The 12,457-nt window shown below is 43.4% G+C and overlaps 1 protein-coding gene across 1 annotated transcript in view; it reads left to right on the top strand.

The window, feature by feature from the left end:
• The first annotated feature begins 1,397 nt into the window (after positions 1-1,397).
• LOC109890026 (spectrin beta chain, non-erythrocytic 1-like) overlaps positions 1,398-12,457 on the top strand; it is a 129,451-nt gene continuing 118,391 nt past the window's right edge. Inside the window, exon 1 of the mRNA XM_020481985.2 lies at positions 1,398-1,587. The gene's annotated coding sequence lies outside the window, so the exon portion shown is untranslated. The remainder of the gene's footprint in view (positions 1,588-12,457) is intronic.

Below are 12,457 nucleotides of genomic sequence, written 5' to 3'. Positions count from 1 at the left end.
GCTGGACCAGTTGTGTGCCGCCTGGTCACAGCCTGGGATCAAACCCAGGTCTGTAGTGACACCTTAGACCGCTGCGCCACTTGGGAAGCTACAGAGTACTCTTCTAGTGGACTCATTTGTTGAGTTGTTATACTATTGTATTTTCAACAGTTTTCTACAATATTTGTGACATACGAAACAAGTATGTGGGAAGCTTGAAAACTTATTGTGATCATTTCAGGGAGTTGCTTTGTGTACATGGTGTTTCCAGTTATTTAGCAGGCTCTGAGAGACAGTCCATGACTTTACAGTACTTGGTGACACATTGATTGGGCTGGGGAACGGGCTCATTTTAATGGCTGGAACAGAGTAAATGGAATGGTATAGAACATGGTTTCCATGGTTTCTATGTGTTTGATGCCATTCCATTTACTCCTTTCCAGCCATCATTATGAGCCGTCCTTCCCTCAGCAGCCTCCTGTGCTGTACCTCACGCTGTACCTCACTCTTTAGGATTTTAGTGTTCTCTCTGTGACTATTTATTTCACTGAAATTATGGGTATACGTTCTCTAATATCTTCAATGTCTCTCACTATTTTGATAGAGAATAGAGAATGAACAAAAAGGATAATCCCTAGAGACATTTAGATTTTTTTTAAATGTTTCAATCTGTATTCTAGGCTGCCTGTATTGGCTTTTCGGTTGTTATATACAGTAGCATAATATTTTATTGGGAGAGACAGCTTAGCTGGTAAGAGCTTTGGGTTAATAACTGCAAAAGTCACTGGCTCAAATCCCCGAGCTGACTAGGTGACAAATCTATTAATGTGCCCTTAAGCAAGGCATGTAACCATAATTGCTCCTGTAAGTCTAGCGTCTGCGAAAATGTAATGTAAGTGTGTCATCTCTCTATAACACAATCTTTACTTTATGATGACACTATCGAATCTTCCAAGAATTTCCACAAAGAATTTCCAATGTGTCTACAGTCTACAATGTGTTTAGGACACACGATTTTCTTTGGCTTGTGCTTTTACCAGTCCTGATTTAATTTATTAATGCTCAGCTGGTTGATACAAGTGCAAATGTATGTACAATTCTACATTTAATTAAATAGCTATGCTGACACAGCATATTATACAGTGGCAGCATTGAGATATAGACCGCAATAATGTCCCACTTTTAATTTCAAACGTCTGGTAATTGCCCTGAATCACGCACGTGGAGATGTTTTGGACGCGCTCCTCTGCCCAGGCGTTGTTGACGTCTGCAAGATCTTACAACGCCTGGACAGGTATTTTCAGTATCAGTTAACAATATCATATGTCATAGCAATTGTCAGTCAATGACACAGTAGTTGACGTGTCACGCAACCATTGGTTGATGCATGCAATATCTGAGCAGAGGAGCGCGACCACTGACGAGGTAGCCTTGCGCAGAACCCACTTGGCGCGTGAGACCTTGCGGACGAAGTCTCCGCCCATTGTCGAGATTGTGCTGCAGTTGCAGCAAGAAAGGTGGTGAGGAGGACTCCATCAGGATTCTGCGTTTTTCTCGTCCAGTGTCTGGCTGCGTGCTGTTTGCAGGCTTCTCCGAAATTGTTGATTGGTAAGTTTGTGCAATTATTTTATTGAGATAGGATATTGGCTTGGGGCTCTTCTCGGCGATGGAGACTACGCTCCGGACCGCTCTAAACAGATTACACCGCAATAAGAATTCTCTTTGTATCCAGTTAGAATCAGTTACTGTTTAAAAAATATTGTGGAACCGAACAGATCTTGTTCCATCCACATTACTCAGATTTCGAAGTTCATGTGTTTATATTTGACCCTGTTACAGTTGTCTTTGTTTGAACTATCAGATGTATGTGTTTGTGCGGCGTTGTTTTTCTAAAGGCCATTCATTCAGAGAGCATCTAATCTGTAGGGTACTTGGTTCGCAGTCACACATTGCGCCATGTTAATATGGAGGTTTGAGAATGTATATAACGGTTTACACAAGGAGCCACCCTACAGCTCTTTGAAGAGATGCAGGCGTGGCCGCCCTTGTTTATGGAAACATTGCTATGATTTCAAACCAAACACTGATAAAATGCGACATTCAAAGCAAAATTCTGGACTTTATTGTATTAAATGTGCGTAATGATATTGAGGAAGAATTACATCTCGGTACCGTCTGTATAACTTGAAGCTATTATGTAATCAGATAGGAGATGCATGTATCGCTCGCTGTAGGCCTATGTCACATCGGAGTCTGCTCTCTGCTACATGTGGCTCGAGGCTACCCTTTAATGTTTACCGGGAGTTGAAAACATTTAGTGACGTCATGTCATTGGCACAATTTAAATCACAGCCAAACTGCTGAAACGACCCTTTGGTGGTGAAATCCCCCCATTTGCCTCACGTCTTCACATGTTTGTGCCAAACGGGGTTGTCACTATATTGAGCAAGGTGGGCTTTGAGGCCTTTTAAATGGTTACGAACGCCTTGTGATTATGAGATATCCAGGGCATTGGCTTTGCTGTCCGGAGTGTCACTGACAGTCGTGAGTCAGAGTTTGGTTGTAAATCATTGCTCTGCTGCAGGGTCTATATTGAATGTACAAAACATTAGGAACAACTGCTCTTTCCATGAGACTGACCAGGTGAAAGCTACGATCCCTTACTGATGTTATTTCTACTTGAATCAGTATAGAGGGGGAGGGGACAAATTAAAATATTTTTAAGCCATCAGACAATTGAGACATCATTGGGCTCCCGAGTGGCGCAGAGGTCTAAGGCATTGCATCTCGGTGCTAGAGGCTTCACTACAGACACCCTGGTTCGAATCCAGGATGCATCACAACTGGCTGTGATTCGGAGTCCCGTAGGGCAGCGCACTGCCATTCAGATGTTGACTGGGCAAGACAAAATGTATACATTACATGGCCAAAGGTATGTGGACACCTTCATGTCGAACAACTCCTACAAAAATCATGGGTATTGATATGGAGTTGGTCCCCCCTCTTTGCTGCTGTAAGTAACAGCCTCCACTTTTCTGGGAATGCTTTCCACTATTAAAATAAATAATTATTGAACCTTTTATATATACAGGTCTTTTTCAAGAGAGACCTGGTCCAATAAAATGTTGGAACATTGCAGTGGGGACTTGCTTCCATTCAGCCACAAGCGCATTGTGAGGTTAGGCGATTAGGCCTGGCTCGCAGTCTGCGTTCCAATTCATCCCAAAGGTGTTCAATGGAATTGAGGTCAGGGCTCTGAGCAGGCCAGTCAAGTTCTTCCACACCGATCTCGACAAACCATTTTGTCAGGAATGGGCCTTCCCAAACTGTTGCCACAAAGTTGGAAGCACAGAATTGTCTAGAATGTAATTATATGCTGTACTGTTAATATTTCACTTCACTGGAACTAAGGGGCCTAGCCCAAAACATGGAAAAACAGCCCCAGACCATTATTCCTCCACCAAACATTAAAGTCGGCATAATTCATTTGGACAGGAAGTGTTCTCTTGGCATCCACCACATCCAGAGTCGTCCGTTGGACTGCCAGATGGTGAAGCGTGAATCATCACTCTAGAGAACGCGTTTCCACTGCTCCGGAGTCCAATGGCGGCGAGCTTTACACCACTCCAGCCGGCACTTAGCATTGCATATATTGATCTTAGTCTTGAAGCTGCCGACAAAGTCGTTGTGCTGACGTTGCTTCCAGAGGCACTTTGGAACTGTGAGTGTTGCAACAGAGGTCGGACTTTTTATGTTAATTTTGTACATGTTTCAGCACTCGGTGGGCCTGTTCTGAGCTTGTGTGGCCTACCACTTCGCAGCTGAGCTGTTGCTCTTTGACGTTTTCTCTTCACAATAACAGCACTTATAGTTGACCAGGGCAGAAATTTGACGAACTGACTTGTTGGTGAAGCGGGCATCCTATGATGGTGCCACACTGAAGGTCACTGAGCTCTTCAGTACGGGACAATCTACTGCTAATGTTTTTCTCTGGATTGCATGTCTGTGCTCTATTTTATACACCTGTCAGCAACCGGTGTGGCTGAAATAGCAGAATCCACTAATTTGAAGGGGTGTCCACAAACTTAGTGTAAGTGCCTTTGAACGGGGTATGGTAGTAGGTACCAGGTGCACTGGTTTGTGTGAAGAACTGCAATTTTGCTGTTTTTTTCACCCTCAACAGTTTCCCGTGTGTTTCAAGAATGGTCCACCACCCAAAGGACATCCAGCCAACTTGACACAACTGTGCGAACATTGGAGTCAACATGGGCCAGCATCCCTGTGGAATGTTTTCAACACTTTGTAGAGTCCATGCCCTGATGAATTGAGGCTGAGGACAAAGGAGAGCAACTCAGTATTAGGAATGTGTTTTGTACACTGTGTATATTTTGAGTGAGCAGGTCTCTTGCTATTGAACATTACTGTAAATATTTACCACCATTTCACAAACCCTCGTGCTCTTTCAGCGTATTGGCTATATTCAGCCTTTCAGGAGGAAACTGACACATACAAGTCCATAGCCATGTTTTCTGCTCAGTTTTTAGTATGACTGGCATCACAGGCCAGTAGCCTACTCGTGAGCCCTTGGCCGTAGTTTGTGCTGGTTGGCTGTGCTCTAGCATGAGTGTGACTGTGATCATAATGATAAAAGAATGTATCTCTCCACTTGTCCTCCATTTTTTTTTTCAATTCAAAGGGCTTTATTGGCATGGGAAACCAAAGTGAAATAAACCATTAAAAATAAACAGGAAACATTACTCTCAAAAGTTCCAAAGGAATAGACATTTCAAATGTTATGGCTATATACAGTGTTGAAACAATACGCAAATAGTTCAAGTACAAAAAGGAAAATAAATATATGGGTTGTATTTACAATGGTGTTATTTGCTGGTGTCCCTTTTCTTGTGGCAACAGGTCACAAATCTTGCTGCTTTGATAGTACACTGGTATTTCACCCAATAGAAATGGGCGTTATCGAATTCTTTGTGGATCTGTGTAATCTGAGGGAAATGTGTATCTCTATGGTCATACATTGGGCAGGAGGTTAGGAAGTGCAGCTCAGTTTCCACCTCATTTTATGGGCAGTGTGGCCATAGCCTGTCTTCTCTTGAGAGCCAGGTCTGTCTACGGCGGCCTTTCTCAATAGCAAGGCTATGCTCACTGAGTCTGTACATAGTCACAACTGTCCTCAATTTGGGTCAGTCACAGTGGTCAGGTATCTAGTTTGCGTTGTTTTTTTTTGTTAATTCTTTCCAATGTGTCCCATAATTATATTTTCCCCTCATGATTTAGGTGGGTCTAATTGTATTGCTGTCCTGGGGCTCTGTTGGGTGTGTTTGTGAACAGAGCCCCAGGACCAGCTTGCTTGGGTGACTCTTCTCCAGGTTAATCTCTCTGTAGAGGATGGCTTTGTTGTGGAAGGTTTGGGAATCACTTCCTTTTTAGGTGGTTGTAGAATTTAACTGCTCTTTTCAGGATTTTGGCAATTAGCATGTATTGGCCTAATTTTGCTCTGCATGCATTGTTTTGTGTTTTACGTTCGCTGTGGATATTTTTGCAGGTGTCTGCATTCAGTTTCTCAATTGGTGTTTGTCCCATTTTGTGAGTTCTTGGTTTGAGTGGACCTCAACCATAAAGGGCAATGGGTTTTATTACTGATTCAAGTATATATGTTTTTGGCCAGATCTGGATGGGCAACAGTATCTTGATAGAATTTATTGTATTTGATCTTGGTAACTTTACCTTTTTTTGGAATACCATTTTTGTTTTACAGGGATTTACTGTCAGGGCCCAGGTCTGAAAGAATCTGTGCGGAAGATCTAGGTGCTGCTATAGGCCCTCATTGGTTGGAAAGAAGCACCAGATCATCAACAAACAGTTGACATTTGACTTCTGATTCTAGTAGGGTGAGGCTGGGTGGCGCAGACTGTTCTAGTGCCCGTGCCAGTTCGTTGATATATATGTTGAGGGTGGGGCTCAACTGCATCCCTGTCTCACCCCACGGTCATGTGGAAATATATATATATATACTGCTCAAAAAAATAAAGGGAACACTTAAACAACACAATGTAACTCTTAAGTCAATCACACTTCTGTGAAATCAAACTGTCCACTTAGGAAGCAACACTGATTGACAAATTTCACATGCTGTTGTGCAAATGGAATAGACAACAGGTGGAAATTATAGGCAATTAGCAAGACACCCCCAATAAAGGGGTGGTTCTGCAGGTGATAACCACAGACCACTTCTCAGTTCCTATGCTTCCTGGCTGATGTTTTGGTCACTTTTGAATGCTGGCGGTGCTTTCACTCTAGTGGTAGCATGAGACGGAGTCTACAATCCACACAAGTGGCTCAGGTAGTGCAGCTCATCCAGGATGGCACATCAATGCGAGCTGTGGCAAGAAGGTTTGCTCTGTCCGTCAGCGTAGTGTCCAGAGCATGGAGGCGCTACCAGGAGACAGGCCAGTACATCAGGAGACGTGGAGGAGGCCGTAGGAGGGGAAACAACCCAGCAGCAGGACCGCTACCTCCGCCTTTGTGCAAGAAGGAGCACTGCCAGAGCCCTGCAAAATGACATCCAGGCCACAAATGTGCATGTGTCTGCTCAAACGGTCAGAAAGACTCCATGAGGGTGGTATGAGGGCCCGACGTCCACAGGTGGGTGTTGTGCTTACCGCCCAACACCGTGCAGGACGTTTGGCATTTGCCAGAGAACACCAAGATTGGCAAATTCGCCACTGGCGCCCTGTGCTCTTCACAGATGAAAGCAGGTTCACACTGAGCACATGTGACAGTCTGGAGACGCCGTGGAGAACTTTCTGCTGCCTGCAACATCCTCCAGCATGACCGGTGGGTCAGTTATGGTGGGGGGTGGCATTTCATGTGCTCGCCAGAGGTAGCCTGACTGCCAATAGGTACCGAGATGACATCCTCAGACCCCTTGTGAGACCATATGCTGGTGCGGTTGGCCCTGGGTTCCTCCTAATGCAAGACAATGCTAGACCTCATGTGGCTGGAGTGTCAGCAGTTCCTGCAAGAGGAACGCATTGATGCTATGGACTGGCCTGCCCCTTCCCCAGACCTGAATCCAATTGAGCACATCTGGGAAATTTGGTCTCGCTCCATCCACAGACTGTCCAGGAGTTGGCGGATGCTTTAGTCCAGGTCTGGGAGGAGATCCCTCAGGAGACCATTCGCCACCTCATCAGGAGCAGGCGTTGTAGGGAGGTCATACAGGCACGTGGAGGCCACACACACACACACACACACACTACTGAGCCTCATTTTGACTTGTTTTAAGGACATTACATCAAAGTTGGATCAGCCTGTAGTGCGGTTTTCCACTTCAATTTTGAGTCTGACTCCAAATCCAGACCTCCATGGGTTGATAAATTTGATTTCCATTGATAATTTGTGATTTTTGTTGTCCGCACGTTCAACTATGTAAAAGTATTTAAGAATATTTAATTCAGATCTAGGATGTGTTATTTTAGTGTTCCCTTATTTTTTAATTTTTTTTAACTGTGTAATATATATTTATTCTCTCGATCCTCTGTTTTCTACCCATGTACCAAGCCAGTAGGTGGACAAGTTCCTTTTGCATGGCTCGGGGCCCCGGGTGGGTGGTAATTTCAATTAAGGATGACTGGAATGGTCTAAAAATGTTCAAGCCCTGCCCATCTGGGCCATGCAAAACGAGCTCGCTGTGTCATCAGTTATTAGTGCAGAGTAGTGTTCATACATTTTCCCCCGGGGGAATCCTGTTAACCTCTCACAGGCTTCTTGTCTTGTGAAGTGATGGGTGTTTGTTTACTGAAGGAGGAACTTATTTCTAGCTCTCTGGGAGAACTGAGGAATGCTCATTGTCCTATAAGAGTACTTTAACTTGGTGGCAGATAAGCAAGCAGGTGATGTCTATTTTCAGGAATGAGGCCAGCCTGCCCTGCAGTGGGAACCTGTTCTGTCCTCTCTCTCCCTCTTTCTTCAATCAAGAGAATGAGATTCTACTTTTGGTTGGGTTTGTTCCTTTTTAAAGAGGTAATCTGTAGTTAGTTCATCAATTTTTAGATGTATACATTAATTATTTGTACCCATTTGATTCTTGAATAATGTAACTTTATTAATGCCTCAAGTTTAGGGCAACTTTTATTCCAGATGTTTGTAAAAAAAGTAAATGTACATCAACTTGTCTAGGACACGTTCTGATAACTGAACCTCCCCTAACATTCCGCTGAAAAGGCAGCACGGGAAATGAAAAAATATTTAGCTTTCACACATTAACAAGTCCAATAACAAGATGTTTTTCATTTGCTGTAATCTACCAATCGTGTCTGATTTTTTAAAATGTTTTACAGCGAATGCAACATATATTTATGTTAGACAGAGCTACGTCATAACAGAAAGAATCAAACGTTGACGAAAGATACATGTTACACAATTAAAGATACACTGGTTCTTAATGCAACCGCTGTGTCAATTTTTTTTTTTTTTATGTTACGAAAAAAGCATACCATGCAATCTGAGATGGCGCTCAGACGTAAATATATTTCTCCGCCATGTTTGCGTCAACAGAAATACGAAATTACATCACAAATATTCCCTTTGCGCTTTCATCAGAATGCAGTGCAAGGAACCCTAGTTCGGCAATAAATCGTTTTGTTTTTGAATGTCCATTACTAGTGTCCAATTAGCTACTTTTGCTAGCACGTTTAGTTCACATGTTTAAAAGCTGGCACTGGTCCAGGCGAATTCGGACAAACTTAAAGTTGTATTCCAGGTCGAATAAACTGGTCAAACTAAGTAGAGAATCTTCAGGATGTTATTATCATATATCCAATAACGTTCCAACCGGCGCATTCGTTTTTGTATACAGAGTAATGGAACGCATGACGCTATAATGAGTACTGCGCATAACCAGGAACTGGCATTCTGCTAGACCAGTGACTCATTCCCCTCCCATCCGGCCCCACATCACACGAGGCATCATTCCACGTTCTACTGACTGACATCTAGTGGAAGGCGTCAGAAGTGGGAACAGATCCATATCTTATTTGGATGTGAATAGGCGATGAGTTAAATCAACCAGCCCCAGAATTTCCACTTCCTGTTTGGAAGTTTGCCTGCCCAATGAGTTCTGTTATACTCACAGACATAATTCAAACAGTTTTAGAAACTTCAGTGTTTTCTATCCAATAGTAATAATAATATGCATATATTAGCATCTGAGACAGAGTAGGAGGCAGTTCACTATGGCCACACCATTCATCCAAAGTGACAATGCTGCCCCCTATCCCTAAAAGGTTAACCTCTTATGGCTGGGGGCAGTATTGAGAAGCTTGGATAAGGTGCCCAGAGTAAACTGCCTGCTACTCAGGCCCAGTTGTTAATATATGGATATTAGTAGATTTGGATAGAAAACACTGTTTCTAAAACTGTTTCAATGATGTCTGTGTATAACAGAACTCATATGGCAGGCAGAAACTTGAAATCCAACCAGGAAGTTGGAAATCTGGGGTTTGTAGTTTTACAACTCATCGGCCTATCGACTATACAGTGGGATATTGGTCATATGGCACATCCTAAGGCTTCCACTAAATGTCAAAAGTTTTTAGAAACTTGTTTGATGCTTCTACTGTGAAGGAGGGGGAATGAGGGCTCTTTGAGTCATGGGTCTGGCAGTGTCATGAGCTGACAACTCGCGTTCATGTGAGTTAGACCTGTGTCCCATTGCATTTCTACAGACAAAGGAATTCTCCGGTTGGAATATTATTGGAGATTTTATGTTAACATCCTAAAGATTGATTCTGTACATCGTTTGACATGTTTCTACGAACTTAATTATGACTTCTTCTGAACTTTTGCATGGACTTGCCCGCACGTAGTGAGTTTGGATTGTGTATTGAACGTGCGAACAAAAAGGTGTTTGGACATAAATGATGGACTTTATGGAACAAATCAAACATTTATTGTGGAACTGGGATTCCTGGGTGTGCATTCTGATGATCATCACAGGTAAGTGAATATTTATGTTTTTCTGACATCTGACTCCACAACATGGCAGATATCTTTATGGCTTGTTTGGGCTTAGAGTGCTGTACTCAGATTATAGCATGGTGTGCTTTTTCCGTAAAGTAAAAAAAAAATCTGACACAGCGGTTCCATTAAGGAGAGGTTTATCTAAAGTTCCGTGTAAAATACTTGTGTCTTATCAATGTTTATGAGTATTTCTGTAAATTCCTGTGGCTCTGCAAAATCACTGGATGTTTTGGAGGCAAAACATTACTGAAAATGCGCCAATGTAAACAGATTTTTGGCTATAAATTAACTTTATTGAACAAAACATACGTGTCATCTGATGACGATCATCAAAGATGAGGTGATTTTCTTTCTGCTTTTTGTGACTCCTGTCTTTGGCTGGAAAAATTGCTGTTTTTCTGTGAATAGGTGCTGACCTAACAAAATGTTGTGCTTTCGTCGTAAAGCCTTTTTGAAATCGGACACTGGCGGGATTAACAAGTTTATCTTTAAAATGTTGTAAAATACTACTCTGTCTGAGGAATTTTAGTTGAGATTTCTGTTTTTGAATTTGTCGCCCTGCACTTTCACTGGCTGTCATATCCATCCCGTTAACGGGATCCCAGCCATATTAAACAGGTTTATATACATCTCCAATGTCCTAGTGCTCCTTTCAAGTAAGATCAACACAGAATTTACCTGTGAGTGGGTTTGGTTTCCCCGTTAGAGGGTTAGGCCTGACCTGTATAATCCCACTGTAGCCTCTCCATCTCTGGGACCCCAGGTCAGCTGAGCTGTGCAGCCCAGGCTGAGTGCGCTCCTCTGTGAGAATGGCTGGGGTCACCTTGCCTGGTAGATGAACAGCCAGATGTTTCCACAAGGCTGTAAGTGGGTTGATGTCCCATCAGGGAGGGGAAAGGTGGAAAGTGCTGGAAAGCTGTAGGAAATGGAACTGTGACAGAACTGGTGCGTTTGCTCAATGGCACAACCCTGGCTAAATATAGGCAACCCTGTTTCAGCCGGAAAGGTATTTTCTCTCGCTCTTATTTTATCTCCCCCCCCCCCCCCCCCCGGATGTTTTAGTTTAGGATTGGATTCTCTCTCGTCTCTGGACATGTCTGTATAAATAAAGGGATCAGAGTTCATTGTTGAAAGGACCTCTCAATTCCCAATTACTCTATACCTTGTACCTCTTCTCCTGTCCTTTACCGCAAGGTCTGGCATCCATTTAGTTTATTGACAAGAGCAGTAGTTTATTTCCCACCACCATCATACCATTCTTCTCAGTACAGAGATTAAGTTTTCCCTTTTCCGTTTACACTCTGCTCTACACAGAACCTGTTTGAGACCTGTTACATTTCTCCAGTGCTAATCCTGGTTTGCCTCACGTTGTGTACAACCACGGATAACTTTGTGACCCAGGGATGACCTCAGCTGGGGTCAGCAGTCTGACTACTACAGTTGTACCCATGGTGTCATCTATTCTGAACAACTGTTTAGGAGTGGGAGATTTGTGTAGCACTGAAGTGGTTAACCTGTGTGTGTGAGCGATTTAATGGATACTTTGGTATAAGGATGGCATGTAATCATTCATATGGTGTTGTAGGTGAGTAGAGTAGGCTGACTGTTGGTGTTTTAGTGGGAGTGTGCAGAGGCTTGGTCTGTGGAATTGACTTGACAGGGGGAGTGTTTACCAACTCAAATCAAGTTGTATTAGTCACATGTGCCGCATACAACAGGTGTTGACTTTACAGTGAAATGCTTACTCACGAGCCCCTAACCAACAAATCCGTATTTTTTTTTTAAACTGCAAAGATATAGAAGTAACAAGTAATTAAAGAGCAGCAGTAAAATAACAATAGCGAGACTATACAAGGGGCACTGGTTAGATGAGGTAAAGTTATTTAAGCGACTATGCATAGATAACAGCGTAGCAGTGGTGTGTGTGTGTGGGGGGGGGGGCAATGCAAATAGTCTGGATAGCCATTTTGATTAGGTGTTCAGGAGTCTTATGGCTTAGGGGTAGAAGCCGTTTAGAATCCTCTTGGACCTTGACTTAGCTCTCCGGGATCGTTTCCTGTGCGGTAGCCGAGAAGTCTATGACTAGGGTGGCTGGGGTCTTTGACAATTTTTAGGGCCTTCCTCTGACACCGCCTGGTATAGAGGTCCTGGATGGCAAGAAGCGTGGCCCCAGTGATGTACTGTATGGCAACTGCGGTTGGAGGCCGAGCAGTTGCCATACCGGTCAGTGATTCAACCAGCCAGGATGCTCTTGATGGTGCAGCTGTAGAACTTTTTGAGTTCCTGAGGACCTATGCCAAATCTTCAGTCTCCTGAGAGGGAATAGGTTTTGTTGTGCCCTCTTCACAACTGTCTTGGTGTGCTTGGACCATGTTAGTTTGTTGGTGATGTGGACACCAAAGAACTTGAAGCTCTCACTGCAGCCCCATCGATGAGAATG

Source organism: Oncorhynchus kisutch, linkage group LG4, assembly GCF_002021735.2.
Source record: "Oncorhynchus kisutch isolate 150728-3 linkage group LG4, Okis_V2, whole genome shotgun sequence".
NCBI lineage: Eukaryota > Metazoa > Chordata > Actinopteri > Salmoniformes > Salmonidae > Oncorhynchus > Oncorhynchus kisutch.
Note: the sequence above shows the minus strand (reverse complement) of the source record. Positions and strands in the feature narration are given on the sequence as shown.